Here is a 25,076-nt window from a genome sequence, read left to right on the forward strand (position 1 = left end):
CCTCTCCCACTGCCTGCCTGTCTGCCTACTTGTGATCTCTCTGTCAAATAAATAAATAAAATCTTAAAAAAAAAAAATATTGAGGGGGCGCCTGGATGGCTCAGTCATTAAGCGTCTGCCTTGGGCTCAGGTCATGATCCCAGGATTCTGGGATTGAGCCCCACATCAGGCTCCCTCTCCCACTCCCCCTGCTGTGTTCCCTCTCTTGCTGTGTCTCTCTCTGTCAAATAAATAAAATCTTTAAAAAAATTTAAAAAATTAAAAAAAATTGAGTTCAGGGGCGCCTGGGTGGCTCAGTCGTTAAGCGTCTGCCTTTGGCTCAGGTCATGATCTCAGGGTCCTGGGATCGAGCCCCGCATCGGGCTCCCTGCTCCGCGGGAGGCCTGCTTCTCCCTCTCCCACTCCCCCTGCTTGTGTTCCCTCTCTCGCTGTGTCTCTCTCTGTCACATAAATAAAAAAATAAAAAAAAAAAATTGAGTTCATAAGGTATAGAAGAAAAAAGTTGTTAAATACAATAATTAAGCAATCTGCATTGACTGATCAACCTTCACTGAGGTTCCACTATGGGCAAGCCCCTTAATACTATGCTAAGCCCCAAGGGGATGCCAAAACAATACCCCAGGGGGTTGTCTTTCTTACAGCCCACTGCAACCCTATGAGTCTTAACCCTTAAGGGATTAGGGAAGTTTCAACCATTTGCCTAGAGTTTTATTAGAGAGGGAGAAGGAGACAGACACAGCGGTGGGGGTGGGGGGGGGGTGGAGAGTGGAGAAGTGGGGAGAGGGAGAGAGAGAATCTTAAGCAGGCTCCATGCCCAGCACAGAGCTCAACTCGGGGTTTGATCTCACAAACCTGAGATCATATCCTGAGCTGAAATCAAGAGTCAGACACGTAACCGACTGAGACACTCAGGTACCCCTGTCTAGAGTTTCTTAACATTTGGACTCTGTATCAGTGGTTTTCGGAGTATGATCTACAGATGTCTTCAAAACCCTTTCAGAGAGTCTGCAAGGTCAAAACTATTTTTGTACTAATTATAAGACATTATTTGCCTTTTTCACTATGTTGACATTTACAATGATGGTACAAAGCCAATGTGGGTTAAATTGCTGGCTTTAGCACTAATCAAAGCAGTGCCACCAAAATGTATTGACAGTCATTGTATTTACCACCACTACACACTACAGGGGAAAAGAAAAGCCATTTTAACTTAAGAATGTCCTTGATGAAGCAGTAAAATTTACTGATTTTAAATCTCAATGCCTTGACCATGCAACTTTTTAATATTTTGTGTGACAAAATGGAAAACACACTTAAAGCACTACTCTACACTGACTGTCTCGAGGAAATGCACTTTAAGCTACTGTTTGGGTTGTAAGGTAAACTAGCGAATTTTTTCATGGGCCATCATTTTACTTGAAAGAATGACAGAAAATTATGGTTATTCAGACTTGGATGTTTGACAGTTATTATCTTGAAAATGAACAAAGTGAGCATGTCATTTCAAGGAAAACAACTGGCAGTATTTGTTGCCAGTGATAAAATTTAAGCCTTTAAATAAAAATCAGAATTTTGGAAAATTTGTATCTGCTACTGTGAGCCTCACAGCTTCCCAGGAGGTGCCTCCCAGGAGATTAGTGGTGATATTAAGAAAATTGATTTATTAGATTTTATATGATGAAATATGTCCATATTTAGAAAATCTATATAACTTGTTAAACCAGGATTTTCCAAATGACCAAAGCATGCCCCGTTAGAAAATCATTCATGGGTAAAAAACCCATGCAAACTGTAAGACAGACTAGGGGATTTTTAATGGAATAGAGAATGAAAAGTTCATTGATATGGTTTCAGATTCCACAGTGCAACTAACCTTTAAGAAACTACCAACTTTTGAGATCTAATATACATCAAAGAAGAAAATGCACAATTATCCAAACTATTAAAATTCTTTTTCCATATATATCTGTGTATAGAGGCCAGATTTTCTTCATACACTTCAGCCAAAACATACTGAAACAGATAGAATGCAGATGCAGATATATGCAGGTATGAAAATTCAGTTGTCTTTTTTTTTTTAAGATTTTATTTATTTATTTGACAGAGAGAGAGAGAGAGGGCACAAGCAGGGGGAGTGGCAGGCAGAGGGAGAGTGAGAAGCCGGCTCCCCGCCGAGCAGGGAGCCCCGAGCCCTGGATGCAGGGATCAATCCCAGAACCCTGGGATCATAACCTGAGCCGAAGGCAGATGCTTAACTGACTGAGCCACCTAGGTGTCCCAAAAATTCAGTTGTCTTTTACAAAGCCAGACATTAAAGGGACCTACAAAAATACAAAATAATGTCACTCTTCTCTCTAAGGTTTGGTTTTTTTGTTTGGGTTTTTTTGAATGTTACTTATGTTGCTATGTAACAGGTTTATCATTTTTATTTTAAATGAATTAATAAATATTTTTAAATTTCTCAACTTTAATTTCTAATACAGTGAAAGGTGATAGGTATAATCCACATAAACAAAAGCTCTTGGGAACCTCAATTTTTTATGAATGTAATTATTTTCTGTGTGGCAAGAGATCTCAGAGATCCTGATTTTGTTTGTTTTAGTTGGTATAATTTTTTTTAAAAATATGGAAATTGAAGCAACATACAGCATAGTCAAGACTTGAATCTGGATCTCCTGATTTCAATTTTACATTCATTCTACACCACGATCCCTGTATTCACTAAGACAATGGTTTAGGAAACCCTCATTGCAGGGGTGCCTGGGTGGCTCAGTCGGTTAAGTGGCTGCCTTCGACTCAGGTCATGATCCTGGAGTCCTGGGATCGAGCCCCACATCCGGCTCCCTGCCCAGTGGGGAGTCTGCTTCTCCCTCTCCCTCTGCTGCTCCCCCTGCTTGTGTGCTCTTTCTCTCTCTCTGTCAAATAAATAAATAAAATCTTAAAAAAAGAAAGAAAACCCTCATTGCATTCTTCCCAGTTGGCAGGAAGTTCAACTAAATAATTACAATATTAACAATAACTGAAATTTGAATGTTACATGTCATGTATTTTTATACTCCTGCTTTCACTTAGTTCTTTTTTTTTTTTTTTGAAGATTTTATTTATTTATTTGAAAGAGAGAGAAACAGCATGAGAGGGGAGAGGGCCAGAGGGAGAAGCAGGCTCCCCGCTGAGCCGGGAGCCCGATGTGGGACTCGATCCCAGGATTCCGGGATCATGACCCGAGCTGAAGGCAGTTATCTAACCAACTGAGCTACCCAGGCACTTAGTTCTCACAACAACCCAGTGGTATAGGTACAATTAATTACTTAACTCCACTTTGCAGATGAGAAACAGAGGTTAAACCATTTGCCAAAAATCACACAGCTACTACCTGGCAAATCTGGGATTTGAAAATAACACTTCTAACAAAGAGATATATCAGCAAAAAAGCTTTCTCATAACTGCCAATCAAAACATTTGTGTGGTCATCAGCAGTGGCATTTATGGAAATAAAGGACCTGAGACTCTGGCCCAGCACACCGTCAGATATAGACAGAACAAAACACTAGCCTGGAGTATGGCCACACAAATTTAGTTCTACATAGAGAATGGCAAGAAAACAAGCAAATAGGGAAATGTGCTAGATATAACTAGGCTGCCTCTCTTGCTTACCCATCCAGCATCTCAACCATCACCCATTAAAAAGAAGTGACAGGAGTCAAGGGTGAAGTATTTGTCACTGACATACAGCTGGGGCAGTGAAAACTCTTGGCAGGTGTTCTCTAAGCTTTAACTCCTCTTCTATGCAAACAAACCCCCAAGCGGAGTCCTCCTGGCTTTATCACACTGAGCCTTGACAAGAGCCATCATTAGTGTCCAAACTCCACTTTTTCCAGGCTGATGACATGTGTCAGGCCTTGATTCTTGGTGCCATTCCTGCCTGCCAACTCAGGAAAAGCTTCTGTAATGCCTTTGGCTTTTTTGAAATACCTCAAATCACAAGACAGCAGCTGACACCAACTCCCTCCAGAGGATGGACACTTGGCCAGGAGCCCAAGCTGAAGTGGAGTTTGAGGTTCTCGATCTTTACTGAAATCATTCCTACCTTCTCACTGGCAATTAAAATAAATTCCTCCCCTGAGAGCAGCCAGAGGTTCTGCAAGCCTCTTCCATCCAGTGGTAGTCATTTTTGATTAGAGAAAAGTGTTAAAGTGTAGCAGCAGCTGATAAATGTCAGAGCCTGAAGGGCCTTCACAGACTTTTGATCACTTACAGCTATTCCTCATTTCATACATGGACAGTTTTTATGCCAACACCACTCAGCATCGTTTACTTAGTCAAATACTTTAGGTCAGGATGCTAAATTCAAGTCAATGGTCCATTTGCACTTGTTCTGGGTGTATCCCTAAGGCTTAGATGTTTGACTTGCCAGGCAGATAGACTTGAAGTACTTTTCAGATGGCCAAAGGACATAAGGAAACTTCTTCAAAAAGCATGCTTTTTCATGATGGAGAGGCAGTGTCATATAAGTAAAGAGGTGTGTGTGTGTGTGTGTCAGTCACATTTAGTCAAGGATTTTACTACTAAAATCATAAGTTGGGTAAACTATTAATATAGTTAATATCACAGTCAAGGATTTTAATTCTGACCCACTATATGACTTCGGGTCTTCATTTCCCTTCTAAATCCATTTCCTCAGGGTGCCTGGGTAGCTCAGTTGGTTAAGCATCTGTCTTCGGCTCAGGTCATGATCCCAGGGTCCTGGGATCAAGCCCCACATCAGGTTCCCTGCTCAGCTGGGAGCCTGCTTTTCACTCTCCCTCTGCCTGCCACTCCCCCTGCTTGTACCCTCTCCCTCTCTGTCAAATAAATAAATAAAATCTTTTTTTTTAAATCTATTTCCTCATCTGTTAATTAGAAATCTTAGCCTAAATCAGAGATTCCCAAATGTCCATGAAATGGCGATATCAGAAAACCCTGGAGGATTTTGAAAACTATAAAACCAATTCCTAGGGTATCTGATTTACTAAGTTTAGGGCAATGCCTAGGGATTATTATCAACCCACTTTTCCCATCACCACACTTTTAATTTTGATGCAAAGTCATATTTGGAAATCACTACTAAATGACCTCTAAACCTCCAGATAGCTTTGAAAGTTATAAAACTATAGATTGGAACTTATTTTCTATTCTTTCACCCCAGGATTTTTCCCCTAGCCACGATTAGCATTCCTATGCAAATATGAGGATTGTCCAATTTCAGGTTAGCAATGGAGAAGTAAGTCTAAAACCAGTATGCCACATATTAATAGTTTACCCAATCTATAAAGTACTATTTAATTCATGAAAGTATGAGGTAGATCTAAACATAGCTTTTCTAGAAAATATACATTGAAAAATAAATCCTTTAAGACATCATATTTGCAAAGATTCAACTATTTGCTGGAAATAGCCAAGAACACCAACATTTAAAAAACATTTTACCTAGGGGCACCTGGGTGGCTCATTTGGTTAAGTGTCCGACTCTTGATATCAGCTCAGGTCTTTTTCTTTTTTTTTTTTTGAAAGATTTTATTTTATTTTATTGACAGAGAGAGACACAGCGAGAGAGAGGGAACACAAGCAGGGGGAGTGGGAGAGGGAGAATAGGCTTCCTGTGGAGCTGGGAGCCCGATATGGGGCTCGATCCCAGGACCCTGGGATCATGACCTGAGCTGAAGGCAGATGCTTAACCAACTGAGACACCCAGGCGCCCCTGAGCTCAGGTCTTAATCTCAGGGTCTTGAGTTCAAGCCTCGAGTTGGGCTCCATGCTGGGTGTGTAGCCTACATACATAAAACAAAAATGATAAAAAGCATTTTCCCTAAATGTTCTAAATAATAAGTTAGTTATAGGATGAATATGTCTAATTACCTATAACTTATAATATCTTAACACAACATTATAACCTACCTGAGACAATAATAAACTTTATAAAAACAGACATCTAGTTTTTATTTTTTAAATTTTTTTAAAGATTTTATTTTATTATTTGACAGAGAAAGACACAGTGAGAGAGGGAACACAAGTGGGGGGAGTGGGAGAGGGAGAAGCAGGCTTCCCGTGGAGCAGGGAGCCCAATGCGGGGCTCAATCCCAGGACCCTGGGATCATGACCTGAGCCGAAGGCAGACGCTTAACGACTGAGCCACCCAGGCGCCCCCAGACATCTAGTTTTTAAAGCATATAAAGTATCATATGATTAAATTTAACCCAATAAGCTAAAATAGGTCAGAGGAAGAAATACATATTCTTATATTATTGATAGATCATCAGGGTTTCATCATTGTGAAAAAGAAAAGATTTAAGTCCTTCTTGGATCACTGTTCTTGTTTATTTCATTAACTAGTTACTGCAAAACACATGCCTCTTGGCTTTCAAGGACTTTTAAAATCTCTGCCAACATTTTTCACACACTGCAATAAAACCCAAGATTTTCCACCTCATTCCTTAATGCCCATGAATATTAACTACCACATGATTTTGATTCCTATTTCTTTTATGACTCACTTAATGTACTCACTCATTCAGGTCAGCTGAACAACAGTTCTTAGTACAGAGTTACTTAGAAGAGTTGCTCACTGATCACAGATACCCTGTGAATTAATTTACCATGGAAAAGTGAAGTCCTGCTTCCCGTGGGTTTGTAAAATAATCTAAAATAGTAATATCTTAAACACATTAAGTCACTGTAACTAGGGGATGGAAAGTTCAGGTGGCCCTTAGAATATTTTGATAGGTTTTGAAAAGAAATGTCCTATTTGAAAAGAAATACTGTCTTTTGGCACTAGGCCAATTTGTTATTTCAGTGAGTTGGCCTGCTCACCTCCTTTTGTCTTCCCAACTCATAAAAATATCTGAAATAACCTGATATAAAGTTGCCGTGTCAAAACGTAAAATGTTCCAAGCTACAAAGTTTAAATTTCTCTTTCTACCTCTCAATTGTCTGGTAAAACCTCAAGGAGGCTAAATATAAGAATGTCCAATAATTCCATATACAACTGCAATCTTTAGCATACTCTTTTTTTTCCCCTTCCCTAATACTCAAGTAAACACTCTGGATCCAGCAGCCTTTGTAAAAGCCAGTGTGTTGTAAGCACTGCCTTGAAACAACACATTCTCTCAGCCTAACTTAAGGCCAGAATTAGTAGTCATAGTTCTGGGATCAGATCCAAAAAAAAAGGTTGCTGGGGAAGTGGGGAGAGGAGAGGAACTGTTGCAAAGTATGTTAAATTCATTCAAATATTTGTGTAACTTCTCATCTGGCAACTTTTAGAAATTCTAATTGTGTAAGTGCAGATTTACTAATTAATGGTTGGTATCTGCGATTGGGTACAGAAATTGATGAAGCCTGATGACTACTTTTCCAGGGATCATCACTGTTCAGTTGTCACTGTCCGGTTATATCACACAGGTTACAGCATAGGGAACAATGTGGCTAGATGATGGTGACAGGTTGTAAAAGTACCAACATTACAGCAGTGACAAGACTAGATGGTGAAATCTTGGTCTACAGCTCTGTTCAGAATTTCTTACCCTGAAGTTCATAGGGAGGCTATGGATGGGTTCTTGGATTCTGTAACTGAAACTGCTTTTAAAATTTTGTGTTTATGTGCATCTATTTAGGGAGAGAATCTACAGGCTTCCGGAAAGTTTTTAATTATATTATCTAATTTAATCCTCAGAAGCAATATGAGGGAGGCAGTACTATACTATTATTCTTATTTTAACAGATTGAGGATTTTGAAGCTCAAGGGAGATAAAAACTTTTCCTAAGGTCACAAAGAAAGTGGTAGAGAATTGATTTCAAAAATGTCTTTGAGGGCGCCTGGGTGGCTCAGTCGTTAAGCGTCTGCCTTTGGCTCAGGTCATGATCCCAGGGTCCTGGGATCGAGCCCCGCATCGGGCTCCCTGCTCTGTGGGAAGCCTGCTTCTTCCTCTCCCACTCCCCCTGCTTGTGCTCCTGCTCTCGCTATGTCTCTGTCAAATAAATAAATAAAATCTTTAAAAAAAAAAAAGTCTTTGAAACACGCATATACATATATACATATGCAATGTAATAGCTATTCAGAAGTTATTTTAACTATAAAATAAGGGTTTTACATTACTGTATATGGACTAAAACCAGATTATGGGTAAAATATGCAATTTAAATTAGTAATATGTGGGCACCCGGGTGGCTCAGTTGGTTGAGCGACTGCCTTCGGCTCGGGTCATGATCCTGGAGTCCCGGGATCGAGTCCCGCATCGGGCTCCCTGCTCAGCGGGGAGTCTGCTTCTCCCTCTGACCCTCCTCCCTCTCATGCTCTCTGTCTCTCATTGTCTCTCTCGCAAATAAATAAAATCTTAAAATAAAAAAAATAAAAATAGAAAAAATAAATTAGTAATATGTAATACATATTACTTGTACAATACATTGTATTGTATTGTATTGTACAATACATTGTATAATACAATGTAATTAATTACATATTAATTAATACATTGTAAATGATTGTATAACAACATACAGAAATACATATAAATTTTAACATGTGTCATGTGCTTTTTTTTTTTTTTAAGATTTTATTTATTTATTTGAGAGAGAGAGAATGAGAGAGAGCACATGAGAGGGGGGAGGGTCAGAGGGAGAAGCAGACTCCCTGCCGAGCAGGGAGCCCGATGCGACCCGTCCTGGGATTCCAGGATCATGACCTGAGCCAAAGGCAGTCGCTTAACCAACTGAGCCACCCAGGCACCCATCATGTGTCATGTGCTGTTTTACACACTTGACATATATTACCTCATTTAGTTCTCACAATAGGTTTTTTTTTAAAGATTTTATTTATTTGTCAGAGAAAGAGAGAGAGAGAACACAAGCAGGGGGAGCAGCAAGCAGAGGGAGAAGCAGGCTCCCCGCTGAGCAGGGAGCCCGATGTGGGGCTCGATCCCAGGACCCCAAGATCATGACCTGAGCCAAACGCAGACACTGAACCGATTGATCCACCCAGGCGTCCCTCACAATAGTTCTATGAGGTAGACACTATCATTATCTCCATTTTATAGATAAGGAAAAAGAGAAAAAGAGAAGTTAAGTAATTTGCCCAAGGTCACATGGCTAGTAAGCTGCAAAGTCAAAATTCTGGCTCCAAATCTGTACTCTTTACTATACTATTACTTCTCCAAACACTTAATATATGAAAAATTTAAACTATGGCCACTCTAAAGGAAAAAAAGAGAAAAGCCAAATAAGAATCCAATCTGGAAAAGTCTATCATGTTTCATATATTCTATTTTAGCACATATGAACCAAGAGCAATGAGAAAAGACAAATCTAGAAATTATATTTGCATGCTACTTTCACATGCACAACCTCATTTGATTTTCACAGCTGTGTGCACAGGGCAAGTGTTATTTGTCCCACATCTTAAAGATGAGTTAAATGATGCTGAGAGGTTAATCTCACCACTCATCATTACCTGATGTAACCTGTAATCAGGTAATGAGGAGTGACTTCCTGTGCAGTTTTCCCTCTATTGGAATATCTGTCCTTCTCTGTCTAGAAAAATTCAACTATACATTTGAGTCCCAGATCAGATGTGACCCTCAGATATATTTTTCCTGACACTTTTGGGCAGAATTAACCCTTTTCTCTAAACTCCCTTAACATGATTTGTACCCTTTCACCAGCATAGCAATCATTCTCTTTCTTATCAGCTGTGTCTATGTCTAGTTCCCTGGGCAGACACTGGGCTCCATAATGGCAAGGGCTATATGTAAGAGAAAGGATCCTAGGATTTCACTGCCGAATTAGCAAAAGGATAAAGCAGAACACTAGCAGCCTGGCTAAGAGAAACATGGATTCATGCTGACATGCTGTTGTCATCTTTATAACTTAAGAATTTGTCCTCAAAGTTAGTAGCATTACCCCCAAACACTTCTAGAGATGCTCCCTGCATAATGCTTGGGAAGTGTCTGGACAGACAGCCACCTGAAATAGTAACTCCTCCTCTCTTCTATGCTACTAATCCCTCAAATATATTGTTTTATTAAGTTTATGATTCTTGTTTCTTTCAAGTATATCAAGAGGCCTCAAGAGGAATATGAAAACAATTACATCTCCAAGTTGGAGCAATGTGGGTTTCAGTACTTCGTAGTACCTCTGGAAAAGGAAAAGAGGTAAGTGAAACAGTAAAAGATGGCATGGTGAATTTTGACAAACTCAAAACCAATCTAAATCAAGAATGAAATAGGCCAATTTATTAAATTTGTAGTTTCTATAACTCTTGGCTAACTTAACCTTTAATGTTTTTAACCCTTAGACTTTATCCTTGCATTAAATACATAAACCCCTTAGCAACTCATTTAAAATACCCAGTGTGTCCTTCAAACTTGCCTGATGATTAAAACTTAAAGGACTTAAAGCAAATTAAAGGAGTGAGGATGATGGTGGCCTTCCCTGCCATGAAAATTAATTATCTCCAACACAATGGGAAATACCCCTATGTAATTCTAGAAACTTACCTTTCATTCTGCTCTGGTCTTTCAAATCTATGAAAAGCATTCTTCTTAGAGTGCCATGAATTTAAGCGATGGTATTTTGTAAACATCTAATGGCTTGGAGAAGCAGAAGTCAGTATTTTTTAAAAGTCTGAACATCTGTCCAAATGGTGTAAGGCATTCACATCTCTTCATACTATCAGACCAAGGGGAAGACTGTTTAAACACATTAAAGAGTTTTTAAACCACTAAATAGTAACAGTTGCTTGATTTTTTGTTGTCATTTGTATACAATTCACTGTCATAACACTGAGAACTCAACAAAGTTGGCTAACTGGAGTGTTTTGACAGAGGGTGAAATAATTAAATTGATGTAGAATGTAAACAGTTTACATTCAAACCAAATTCTCAGTGGTTGATTCTTTTTTTAATGTGTACCATTTGGCTCCTTTAAAAATGAATTTGAGAAGAGTCAACCTTTAATATTTAAACCCAAAGCAAATGACAATAACTATCCCTGATTAAAGATTAATCTTAATTCAGCCAGCAGTTCTGTAAGCCTTTCTTCTACTGAGCACTCCTTGATCCATCCCATAATAAAACCCTACATTCTGAAATCCTCAATCCCTACCCATATAATTAATTCATTTTCCAGATTTTTAATCAAGGACATTCAGTAGCCAATAAAAAATAACCAGTATGTCTATAATGCACCAATATTCTTTATGCCAAAGCAAAGACACCTGATATTTTAATTACTGTGACCTTACAGAGGAGAAATACAGGCTTTCTACTAGGTGATGGGATTTTTTTTTTTTTGTTTTTTCAATATGGAAAATAATTTGTAGACTACCACTGAACCTCTATGGCAACTTAGTGATCCAGGATCTCTGCTAGAGAGATCACCAATTATGAAGGTCAATTTTTTTCATCGTCCTCTATGAAAAATTTCGCTTACAGACCCACCTACTATTTATACAGGCAAACAGGAGAAAATGTTTACTAGTTTTATGTAGCTCTCACTAAAGATGCTACTTCCAGATATATAACAGTAAGTTTTGTGGTGGACAAGGAAAGAGGTGATATGATCAGTGAGCTGTGCATTCATAAAGCCCAGTATTCAAGTTCTGGCTTAAAATAGTGACTCCTAGCTATGTAACTTTGTGCAAATCACTTCATCTCTCTAAGACTCAGTTTTTTCATGAGGTACAAGTGGGCTGTTTTGAGTTTAATGAGATAAAAATATACAAAGCCCAGCACATAACAGAGCCCACAATATATGTTAATTTCTTTCTTACCCATGCCCTTTAATAATGAATCTACTATAAAATGAGGCACTTGACATTTTCAGAATTAAAAAAATAATACCATTCAAAGCCATTTTCTCAGTCATCCATTGGAGTCTGCTTGTATAAATAACTGCAGTCTCACAAGTTCATTAAGTTCATTAGCTCTCTGCTGTACACAAACTGATTTCATAATCTAAATACCCTCAACTTGAAACCTGGAAAAGAATATGAGAGCCTCTATCAGCAGTGGTTTCACTGCTCATTGGCTCCTGGAACATGGGTACAGGCTGAAGAAGGGCTGCCAGGGCCAGAACCCAGCCTTCAGAGGACTCCAAGGAACATTCAACGCTGTCGGTGAGTTTGGGATTTGAAAAAACCACCGACCGTTGACTGTACCTTGGGGTCCTTACAAACAACACTACATTTCCTGAAGCAAAGGAGCAGGTTGTATGTCACATAAGATCACCAGAACCAGTCCTGCTGCCTGTCCCCCAAACGTGGTCCAGTGAGTTTTTTAAGAGCTCCCCCTATTTCTATTGCCCATTGTTCCTTGCTTTGTGTTGTGTTTTTGACAAACAAGTGTTTCATTTCAACAAGATAAGAACTCTACTATAATACCTAATGTACTTAAAAATGTCCCCTAGAAATATATCACTCTGGTGAGAAACAGGATATAGCAAGAGAGACATTAAAAATATGTATTTCGGTTTTGAGCGAAATCCAATTAAGTATTTTACACGCATTTCTCTCACATCCTCTCAAAACTTTAATTAAGGGCAAGAGAAGGATTTAATAAGCAAAAATAGCACACAACTGTCTAAGGTCTGTACAACTCTTATCACATTCTACCTCCAATTACAGTTAATATGGTTAAGTTTTGACAGCTCTGTTAGAATGTGAGCTGTTTGAAAGCAACTATTGCCTCACTATTTCTATCCACGCATATGCTTATATAAATGTTTGCTAAATGCAAGTAAAAAGTCAGGTCTGGAGTCAGAGATCTGGGAGGAATCTTGGTTCAACTCCCTAACTAGCTATGTGACCACAGGCAAGTATCTGAGTTTCCGTTTTTTCATGGAGTTTTGAGATTCAACGAGATAATATATAAAGTGCTTTGTACCATTCCAAGCACACAGCAAACACTCAATGTATGTAAACTACTATTATTATTTAACCCAAAACAAAACCTGTGCTAATTTACCTTGAAAAGTACTCATATTTCTCAGTCCAAAACAGAGAGGAAGAGCCAGGACCCTCAACTCTTGTTGGTATCTACCAGGTATGCAAGCGCTGCCTGTGTGGTCGCAGAGCTACCTGTTAGCTTCTCCATGAGCTCCTTCTAGTCTCTGAACCATAGCTTCTCATTGTGAAGAATCTCCCAGCTCTAGTATCAATGTTACCTATAATTATATGGGCCCTCAATCATTGGCTACGAAGAGAGATATCAGATCTCAAAGAACCAGTGTGGTAAAGAAGAGCCAGGAATCCAGGAGGGCCAAGGCAACTCTACCAGATGGAAACACTGATGGCTGCACTCAACATTCATTGCTGTCGGTGGGTTTGAATCTGAATCAACTCACTGATCAATGAATGCAAACTGCGGACCAAACAACCTAAGGGAAGCAAAAGCAGTCACCTGAGTGCATCAGCTACCATGCTGGGTGGGAGCTGCTGCTGTCTCCAACACACCAGCTAAAGCCTCTCTTGCTCTCTTTGATTCTAGCATGAAATAAGTACTCTAAGTTCCTAGTGCCTTACTTTTTCTTATTTTTAAAAAATGTTCTAGAGTAGGGTTGCCCAGGTGGCTCAGTCGTTAGGCGTCTGCCTTCGGCCCAGGTCATGATCCCAGGGTCCTGGGATCGAGCCCCACGTCAGGTTCCCTGCTGAGCAGAGAGCCTGCTTCTCCCTCTCCCTCTGCCTGCCACTCTGCCTACTTGTGCTCTCTGTCTGTCAAATAAATAAAATCTTTAAAAAAAAAAAAAAAGTTCTAGAGTTAAAAGAAATGGTATTTTATAGGAAGAACAAACTGTATACCTTGACATCACACTGTATTAAAAAAACCAATGCTTTCATAATTTTCTAAATTAAAAAAAATCACATACTCATTATTTAAAATTTAAATATTGAAATAAAGTAAAAATTAAATATCCCTTTCTTCATCATCTTCCATTTCCTCAATGGAAATCACCTATAAATAATAAGTTTAAAAACTTGTTATAATCAATATGGTAAACTTATTTATATTATCTAGTATTATTAAAATAATAAATATCATAAACTATACACTTATTTTATGTCCTTAGAGACCTTCATCCACGCACATACAAATGGATATATATCTATAATTTTGTGGGGCTTTTGAGAGGTGACTTAAACAAAAATGAGTTCATTTTATATTTATTGCTTTTTCACTCACCTATACTAGACAGCAATTATAGACAGCCTTCTGCAACAATCTTGCTATATTGTACTGGTTCTTTTACATGACTACATAGTATGCCCCAGTACGAAGGCCCTGGTTATTATTATTCAAATGTACTTAATCTCTTTTGACCAAAACTATGAGGCTCATTCATTCTGACCTTTGCAAACCATGTCCCTCAAACAGGAGAAGAACCTAAATGAAATGGGAAATGCCCATCATTTTTCTAAACAAAATGTAAAATGTAGTACCAATTCTCTGACTTCTATAACATAAGATGAGATGAGCCACTGAATCTTTCATGATAATGAAAGGAAAACAAACCTTGGTCACCAATAATTTAATCATACACTTAAGTCTGAGAGAAAAACAGATTCTCATAGCAAAAGTCAAATTAAATAAAGCAGTAGGAAAAGAGTCTTATCAAGTTAGCGTCCAAAACCAGGGATAAGAAGAAAGTAGAAGTACAGGTGCAGTGACACAAGAACTAAAAAGAAAATCAAAGCCGAGAGAAAATGCAAAAAAATGACAAGAATTCAGGAGAAACAGAGGGTTCAGGCCAGTGTTTCCCAATCTGGTTGTATATCAGAATCATCTAGACTAGTTGCTTTAAAAAATGCAGATTCCTGAGTTCTACCCTAGACCTGATGTAGGGTCCTAGAATCTGTATTTTATTATACCAAGCATTCTAGGCATTATTTTTCTTTTTTAAAGATTTTATTTATTTGACAGAGAGAGACACAGCGAGAGAACGCAGTGGGAGTGGGAGAGGGAGAAGCAGGATTCCTGCGGAGCAGAGAGCCCAATGTGGGGCTCAATCCCAGAACCCTGGGATCATGACCTAAGCCGAAGGCAGACACTTAACGACTGAGCCACCCAGGCGCCCCTCTAGGCATTATTTTTCAACCACCAATTAATTACTTCCAAATTTTCTGAAAACATTAGAAAAGAATGTCCAACACGTTCTTTGAAAAATGTATACCTGAACAAGCATGCCACTTATTTACTTACACAGAGAATCAATAGTCTTTAAATATGCCAATAAAAAAATAACCCATTTCAGCCACCAAAATCCTATGCAGTTTCTCTTGGATAAAGCTAAATGCTACATGGGCGCCTGGGTGGCTCAGCTGGTTGACCATCTGCCTTAGGCTCTGGTCATGATCACAGGGTTCCGGGATTGAGCCGCGCCCCCCACCCTTGTCAGGCTCCCTGCTCTGCGGGGAGCCTGCTTCTCCCTCTCCCTCAGGTGGCCACTACCCCTGCTTGTGCACTCTCTCTCTCTCTCTGTGTCAAATAAATAAATAAAATGTTTTTTTAAAAAACCCAAACAACAAAAAACTAAATGCTACAGGAAGGGAAATAATTATGTGAGTTTAAGGGTATTTTTTGCAGCTAAGACTGTAAATAAATACACGCAATAGAGAAAACATGTGGCATGTATAGGGAACATAAGGAGAATGGTCCAGAGATTATTTTAGGGAGTCATGAGGAGCAGCACTGAAAAGGTAAAAGGACAAATTACAGAAGACCTTATGAGCCAGGGAGAAATATTTAGAATTAGTGCAACAGGGAGCCACTTTAAGCGCTGAGCTCCAAAAAGAGATAATGAAACCAAGACTTTGAGAAGACTGACCAGGTATATGAAGCGGGGGGAAAGGAAGAGAGATGTGAAAGAGACAAAAAGAGAGAGAAAGGAGAGAGAGAGAGAAATCTGTTGCACAAATGAGCTGAACTAAAACTGAGGCAGCAGGAGTGGAAAAAAATAGAAAGGGTATCTCCAAAAGGCATTTTTGCTTTTGTTTTTGGTTGTTTTCTGTTTTTCAAAATAGATTTGTTTTCTTTTTTAGTACTATGTGGTCACTGAAAAAGTCATACAAAAGAGAGAAAATTAAAGTCCACTAGTTGGCCCCTTCCCATCATTCTGTTGCATGTATAATATCCTCCCAAATAAATATATCAGAGATGTTGAAAATACATGTATTTGTATTTAGAGGAAAATAGCACAAATTATACATATTGTTCTGAAACCTTTTTTCACTTAAAATATTGTGGCCATCTTTCCAGGTCAATAGACCGAATTGGCTCAAACAGAAAAGATAGCAAGGAGTCAAGAATGGTGCCTAACTTTCTTGACTAATTAGGAGCCTGGACTGCATTAAGAAATGAGCAATATTACTTTATTTTTTTAAGATTTTATTTATTTATTTGACAGAGAAACACAGCGAGAGTGGAAACACAAGCAGGGTTAGTGGGAGAGGGGGAAGCAGGCTTTCCCACGGAGCAGGGAGCCCGATGCGGGGCTCGATCCCAGGACGCTGGGATCATGACCTGAGCCGAAGGCAGACACTTAACGACTGAGCCACCCAGGCGCCCCAAGAAATGAGCAATTTTAAAATGGAAAAAAGACAAGCTCATTTTTTGAACAGAGGATGCACATTTGTGATTTACAAGCATAAAGCTAAGAGTGAATGAGCTAAGTACAGAAAGAAAGATTTTTCTTTTATCGAACACAAAATAGTTACTGGACACATACCATGTACCTGGACTGCAACTGAAGCCAGAAGATGTGAAGGGAACCAAGTACATAGTGAAAATGAAAAGTACGTAACAGACCAAATTCTAATGATCAAATAATTTCAAGTGTGAAAAGGTCTGCAAAAGGAAAATCAAGATACTATGGGAGCAAATAATAGAAGGAACCAATCCAGTCTTGAGGGTGAGAAAGGCCTGGGAAGTGACCACAAGAAAGTGACATTTAAATGAAGACTTGAAAGATAAATGTAATGACCTGGGTGAAAGAGGTGGGGTGAAGATTCTGAGCAAAGGGAACGAATGGCATACCTTTAGGCCAAAGGCGCATAGTACTTGCACCAAACTGAAAATATGGCTGAAACACACAAAAGACAGAGAAGAGGTCTGGAAATGGGGCTGGATAAGGTAGGAATTTAAAAAGTTACTGACAGTCTTGCAGAGAACAATTCTGGAGTGATAGTCACAGAAGAAAACAGATTTCTGGAAAGGTAGTGGTGAAGAGCTTGAGCTAAATAAGGGTAAAAATTCCAGCTACATGACTTATCAACTATGTAAACCTGGAAAAGTACTTACCTTTAAATCTGTTTCATCTGTAAATAGGAGATACGATAACAGTATTTGCTTCACAAGGCTACTTGTGAAGTAAGAATACATGTAAATTATTTCACACAGAGCTTGACACAACAAAATACTAAAATGTGCATACACAAACATGTACAAGCAGACACTAACTGATAGGATGTAAAAAGCAGACTGAAGTTCAAACAGACTAGAAGCAAAAATGTTAACCACTGAAATCTTTAAGTTGTAGAATTAAAGGTGATTTTATGTTTATTATTTATAACTCATCTATGCCTTCCAAGTATTTAGCAATAAGCATAAACTATTTCAACAATTAAGAAAAATTATTTTTAAATGTCTTTTTTTTAAAGCAAAGATTTCTTTTAGATGCAAGATCTACCTATGTTTGGGTGAAAAGCAGATGGAAGAATCCACAGTGGAAAAGGAAGAAAAGATGGACTATTTTAATCAAGAAAGGGAACCTGTAGAAAGCACAGCTACAAGGATAGTAGAAAGTGACAGGCTCCAGGTCCATGTGGATGTGGTCACTTTGGAGGGCAGACACATCAGCCTCAGAGAATGAAAATGATGAAGGAAATTCCAGCCTACTTCTGTTCTCTCAGGCTGTATCTCAACAGGATCCAACTGGACCTTGTGATCCTGTATCTTGGCAAGGAGCCTGGCATGGAGTAGACACTCAGTAAATGTTTGTCAAATGAATTTCCTTATGATTTCTGGCACAGTTATATTTAAAACTCAGGAAGTGGTCTGCTCCTTGAACCAAGCACTGGATACCTTCAAACCATCTGTGCCATGAATCACAGTTCCAACCCAGGTATAATTTTAATAACCACCAGGTATCAGATTTGTCCTTGATTACTATACTTGCTATAGAACCCCTGAATTTACACTTTAGTCTAACTTCCCCTCCTTTTCTTCAGACTAAATCTACTGAAAACATGTGCAATCAGTCAAAATCACATGCCCCTTCTGCTCCTGTTCCCAGTAAACAGTTGAGGCAAAACAGAGTATAAAAGATGTGGTTTAGGATATGGAGTCAGAAAACTTTAAGTCCAATTCTGCCATAGTTGTGTGCTCTTGGACAAGTGAGTCACCCTGTAAACCCTCGTCTCTGTAAAATGAGGACTAAGGATACCTCTCCTATCTCACAGGATTACTGTGAGGCCTCAGCAAAACAAACAAACAAAAAACAAAAATTAAAAAAAACAGTGAAAAGTACAGGACATAGCAATACAGCCCAAAGCATCCTAGTATGTGAGCCCACTCCATCCTCTTTCAGCAGACAAGATACCCTCATTCCTCAAATTCTCACCTACTTGTCAATCTGCAGCACATATTTGCAAGATGCCTAGCTGGGACTAATCTATAACCTGGGGCTGAAAGTAAGCATTTTTCTCTATATAAGTATCATCTGCCTAGACAGTCCATCAAAGCCACACTCCAAACAGTTGAGTCATTCTCCCAAACAAGGAGAAAATTCTTTCTGATGGACTTTAGTGAGACAGGGCATAGGGTAAGTCTTTGGGAGCAGGGCGGGTCTAGGCCTCCAAGTGAAAGACTTATATGAGACATCACAAATCAATAGGACATCACCTGACAAACTTAAAACCATTTTATTAAAAAAAAAAACCCACAAAACACTTTTTTCCAGAAGTCTCCAACCAATCTTAGGTACTTTTTAGTTTTACAACTTTACTTAGATTTAATTTATATACCATACAATGGATCCATTGTAAATGCACAATTCAATGACTTTTATTCACTCATTTACAGAGTTGTGCAACTAAGATTGCAATCCAATTTTAGAATATTTTCATCACTCCAAAACTCCCCGAGCCTGTTTCCAATCAACTCTACTCCTACCTTTAGACCCAACCACTGATCTGTATTCTCTCTATAAATTTGCCCTTTCTAGGTATTTCCTATAAATGGAATCATATAATACATAGTATTTTGAGTTTGATTTCTTTCATTCAGCATGTTTTTGAAGTTTATTCATGTTGTAGCATGTTAGTAGTTCATTCTTTTTTACTGTTGAATAGCATTCCATTATATGGATATTCCACATTTTGTTTATCCCTTTACCAGCTGATGGACACTTGGATTGTTTCCAGATTTGGGCTATTATAAATAACGCTGCTATAAACATTCATATACAAGTCTTTGTGTAGACATACATTTATATTCCTCCTGGATAGATACCTAGGAGTGAAACTGCTGCATCATATGGTAAGTTTCTATTTAACTTTTTTTAGAAACGCATTGGGGGAGGGGCAAAGGGAGAGGGAGAAAACTTAAGCAGGCTGTGGAGCATGACACAGGGCTTGATCTCACAGCCCAGAGATCATGACCTGAGCTGAAATCGAGAGTTGGATGCTTAACCGACTGAGTCACCCAGGCGCCCCTATGTGCAACTGTTTATCAAATTTCCAAACTGACTTCTAAAGTGACTGTACCATTTTACATTCTCATGGCAATGCACAAGGTTTCCAGTTCCTGTACATCCTTACCAACACATTTTTATAGTTGTTTTGACTACAGCCACTCCAGAGGGTATGCAGTAGAAATTCATTGTGATTTTAATTTGCATTTCCCTAATAACGATGTTGAACACCTTTATGTGATAAAATGTCTGTTCAAGCCTTTTGTCTCACGTTTTTGATTCTTTCATTTATTTTTATTGTGATAAAATATACATAACACAAAATCTACCATTTTAAACATTTTTGAGTGTACAATTCAGTGGCATTAAATTCAAGACTGTGCAACCACCTATATACTTCCAGAATATTTTCAGTTTTATTTTTATTTTTTAAAGATTTTATTTATTTGACAAAGAGAGGCACAGCAAGAGAGGGAACACAAGCAGGGGGAGTGGGAAAGGGAGAAGCAGGCTTCCCAGCTTCCTACGGAGCAGGGAGCCCGATATGGGGCTCTATCCCAGGACCCTGGTATCATGACCTGAGCCCAAGGCCGATGCTTAACGACTGAGCCACCCAGGCGCCCCTTTTCACAATTTTAAACAAAAACTCTCTACCCATTAAACAGTAACTATTCATTCCACACTTCCCCTAAGCAACCTATTCTTTAATCACTTCCCCTATTTTACTTTCTGTCTCTATGAATTTGCCTATTCTAATTATCACATGTAAGTGGAATCATGAAAAAAAATAACTTATTTAAAAAAATAATTTTAAAAACTATCGTCCTCTGAGTTGTAAGAGTTCTTTATATATTTTGGATACTTTTTTTTTTTTTTAAAGATTTTATTAGAGAGAGAGAGACAGCAAGAGAGGGAACACAAGCAGGGGCAGTGGGAGAGGGAGAAGCAGGCTTCCCGCTGAGCAGGGAGCCCGATGCGGGGCTCAATCCCAGGACCCTGGGATCATGACCTGAGCCGAAGGCAGACGCCCAATGACCGAGCCACCCAGGTGCCCCACTTTATAGTAATTTTTGAAACCATGTAATGAAAGTCCTTCCAATGTTGTGCTTTCTCAAAATTGTTTTGGCTATTCTACTTTAGGTCCTTTGCATTTCCACATAAATTATAGGATTAAATTTCTTCAAAGAAGTCAGTTGGGATTTCTTTTTTTTTTAGAGAGATTACATTGAATCCATACATCAAATTGGGGATAATTGTCATTTTAACAATGTTTAGACTTATAATCCATGAAGATAGAATGTCTCTCCATTTATTTAGGTCTTTTTAAACTTCTCTCAACAATATTTTATAGTTTTTAGTGTACAAATCTTGTTAATTCTTTTGTTAATTTATTCCTAACTATGTTATTCTTTTGATGCCAATCATGAATGGAATTCTTTTTTTACTTTCATTTCTAGATTGTTGCTAGTATACAAAAAAATTGATTTTTTGTGTATCTGTATCCTGTGACCTTGCTTAAACTCAGATCTATTTGGGGTTTTTTTTGTGAATCACTTAGGTAATTTAGATGCCTCCCCATCCTCACCCCATTGCACTAGGTAGAACACTCCAGTGAAGAAGTCGTAGGAGTAGACTTAAAAGTGGACATTCTTACCTACTTTGTTCCCAGTCTTAGGGAAAGAGCGTTCGTATTTCACCATTAAATATTACGTTAGCTTAAGCATTTTCACAGATGCCCTTTATCAAGGTACAGAAGTTGCCTACTCTTCCTGGTTTGTTGCGACATTTATCATGAATGAGTGTTGGATTACATCAAATGCTTTTTCTGTGTCTACTATCATGTGGGTTTTTGTTTTAAACCTTTTATTAATATGGTTTATTACAGGACAGCACACTATGACCTGTGAGCTAGCTATTTTGTTTTACTGAAACAGAGGCACATCCACTTATTTACATATTGTCTATGGCTGTTTTTGCAGTACAACAGCAGAGCTGAGTAGTTTCAACAGAAACTGTAATGGTCCAAAAGCCTAAAATATTTACCAACTAGCCTTTTTCTCTAAGAGAACATCTGCTGATCCCTGGTATGTTACATTGGTTTATACATACTAATCCAACCTTGCATGCCCGGGATAACACCCAATTGATCATGATCCATTTTTCTATGTTGTTAAATTTGGTTTCCTAATATTTTATTAAAGATTATGGTGTCCGTATTCACAAAGGATATTGGTCTGCAGTTTTCTTATGGTATCTTTGTCTGGCTTTGGTAACAGGGTAATAGTGTCCTCATAGAATGAGTTGGAAAGTGTTCCTCCCTCCTCTACTTTCTAAAAGAGTTTGTGAAGGATTAGTTTCAGTGCTTCTTTAAATGTTTGATAGAATTCACCAATGAAGCCACTTGGCCTGGGCTCCGCTTTGCAGTAATATTTTTAATTACTGATTCAATTCTTTAATTTTTATAGGTCTATTCATACATTCTATTTCCTTTTTTTTTTTTTTAAAGATTTTATTTATTTATTTGAGAGAGAGAGAATGAGAGACAGAGAGCATGAGAGGGAGGAGGGTCAGAGGGAGAAGCAGACTACCTGCCGAGCAGGGAGCCCGACGCGGGACTCGATCCCGGGACTCCAGGATCATGACCTGAGCCGAAGGCAGTCGCTCAACCAACTGAGCCACCCAGGCGCCCTCTATTTCCTCTTGAAGCTGGTTTTAATAATTTGTGCCTTAGGCATTTGTGTCTAGGAATTTGTCCACTCCATTTAAGTTGTCTAATTTGTTGAGAGAAAGTTGTTCATGATTTTCCTTTACAATCCTTTTAACTTCTTTCGAGTGACCTCCTTGCTAAACTCAATTAGTTCCACTTGTTTCTAATATGTTGTAAATATGAGATTATATCATTTATGTAAAAAGTTTTAATTCTTTAATAATTTTATTTACAAAAATAACTGTCCCATATGTCATAGTTTGTTGACCTCTGTACCATGCCATGTTAATAAAATATATATTTTTTAAATCCCAAAATGATCACCTTGCTTTGGGTTTGGTTTCTTATCTAGTTTCTTTCTTTTTTTTTTAAGACTTACTTGAGAGAAGGGGGAGAGGCAGAGGGAGATGGAGAGAGAAACTTAAGCAGACTCCACAGATCCCAACACCCCAACATCAGGAACATCTTTATCTAGTTTCTTAAGGTGGAAGCCTAGATTAATGCTTGAGACCTTTTTTCTTTCCTAATATAGTTATAAACTTAAAAGTTAGAAATTTTCTTCTAAGCACTGTTTTAGCTGCATTCCGTGAAATATATTTTCATTTTCATTTAGTCCAAAATATATTTAAATATATGTATATATTTGCCTTAGGATTTCTTTGACCTATGGGTTATTTATAAGTATGCTATTTAATTTCAAATATTTGGAGATATCCTAGATTTCTTCCTGTTATAGATCTCTAATTCTGTTGTGGTCATAAAACATACCTTGTAAGATTTCAATCCTTAAAAATAATTGAGACTTATTTTATGGCCCAGAATATTCTTAGAGACTGTTCCATGTGCCCTTAAAAAAATGTATATTCTGCACAGAGTATTCAATAAATATGAGTTGGTTGCCAGTGTTAAGTCTTCTGTAACCTTGCTAATTTTCTGTCTAGTTCTTCTATCAATTATTGAAAGTCGGGTATTAAAATCTGTAACTATTATTGTTGAATTTTTTATTTCTCTTAATTGCTGTCAGTTTTTGTTTCATGTATTCTGGTGCTGTTGTTAGGTATATTTTTATAATGGTTATATTTTCCTCATCTTGATCCTTTTATCCTTATGAAATGTCCCTCTCTCTAGTAATATTTCTTAAAGTATATTTTATCTGTTATTAATATAGTCACTCCAGGGCGCCTGGGTGGCTCAGTTGGTTAAGCGACTGCCTTCGGCTCAGGTCATGATCCTGGAGTCCTGGGATCGAGTCCCGCATCGGGCTCCCTGCTCGGCAGGGAGTCTGCTTCTCCCTCTGACCCTCCTCCATCTCATGCTCTCTGTCTCTCATTCTCTCTCTCTCAAATAAATAAATAAAATCTTTAAAAAAATATATATATAGTCACTCCAGCTCTCCTATGGTTACTATTTGTATGATCTATTTTTTACCATCTTTTTATTTTCAACTATTTATCTTTAAATCTAAAGTATGTCTCTTATTGACAGCATAGAGTTGCATCTTGCCTTTTTATCCAGGTTGATAATCCCTACACCTTTTGAATAGGCAGTTAGTCCATCTACATTTGATATAATTATTGACATGTTTGGATTTATGTATGCCATTTTGCTCTTTTTATTTATTTTAAGATTTTATTTATTTGACAGAAAGAGACACAGCGAGAGAGGGAACACAAGCAGGGGGAGTGGGAGAGGGAGAAGCAGGCTTCCTGTGGAACAGGGAGCCCGATGTGGGGGCTCTGTGGGGCTGATCCCAGGACCCTGGGATCATGACCTGAGCCGAAGGCAGACACTTAAGGACTGAGCCACCCAGGCACCCCTTGCTGTTTTTATTTCATGTCTTTGTCTTTAGCCTCTATTTCTCCATTACTATCTTTTTGGGTGTGAAAAATTTCTGGTATATATACCATTTTAATCCCTCTGTTGACTTTTTCACAATTATTTTTTGTTATATTCTTTGTGGTTGCTCCAGGCATCACAAATCTTTTACTTATCACAATCTAGCTTAACTCCAGGAAATACAGAAACCTGCTCCAATATATTTTCTATTCCATCTCTCTTTTTTTTTTTAAGATTTTATTTATTTGGGGCGCCTGGGTGGCTCAGTCATTGGGCGTCTGCCTTCGGCTCAGGTCGTGATCCGAGAGTGCTGGTATCGAGCCCCGCATTGGGCTCCCTGCTCCGCGGGAGGCCTGCTTCTGCTTCTTCCACTCCCCCTGATTGTGTTCCCTCTCTCGCTGTGTCTCTGTCAAATGAATAAATAAATCTTAAAAAAAAAAAAAATATTTTATTTATTTGAAAGAGAGAGTATGAAAGAGCACAAGCAGGGGGAGCAGCAGAGGAAGAGGGAGAAGCAGGCTCCCTGCTGAACAGGGAGCCCAATGCGGGGCTCAATCCCAGGACATGACCTGAGCCCAAGGCAGCCACTTAACCAACTAAGCCACCCAGACGCCCTTCCTATTCCATCTCTTTTATATATGTGTTATAAACTCAACAATACAGTATTATAATTATTGCTTTAGACAATCTTGTCATTTTAAAAATTAAAAGAATAATATAAAATATAGTTGTATTTAACTATACACTTACCATTTCCAATGTTCATTTCTTCTTATGGATTTGAGTGACCATTGCTGTCACTTCCTTTAGTATTTTAAGGCAG

At 38.4% G+C, this 25,076-nt stretch overlaps 1 protein-coding gene and 1 long non-coding RNA gene across 5 annotated transcripts in view; one reads left to right on the forward strand and one right to left on the reverse strand.

Annotated features, from left to right (window-relative positions):
• LOC145717125 (uncharacterized) overlaps nucleotides 1-19,969 on the forward strand; it is a 46,526-nt gene extending 26,557 nt beyond the window's left edge. The window contains exons 2-3 of the long non-coding RNA XR_014140157.1: nucleotides 10,078-10,178; nucleotides 17,678-19,969. This is a non-coding gene — a long non-coding RNA (uncharacterized LOC145717125). The remainder of the gene's footprint in view (nucleotides 1-10,077; nucleotides 10,179-17,677) is intronic.
• The window catches only part of NR6A1 (nuclear receptor subfamily 6 group A member 1), a 223,575-nt gene that overhangs the window by 139,196 nt on the left and 59,303 nt on the right, over nucleotides 1-25,076 (reverse strand). The window lies entirely within an intron of this gene.

This window comes from Leptonychotes weddellii, chromosome 14 (assembly GCF_054177405.1).
Source record: "Leptonychotes weddellii isolate Sample4059 chromosome 14, ASM5417740v2, whole genome shotgun sequence".
Taxonomy (NCBI): Eukaryota; Metazoa; Chordata; class Mammalia; order Carnivora; family Phocidae; genus Leptonychotes; species Leptonychotes weddellii.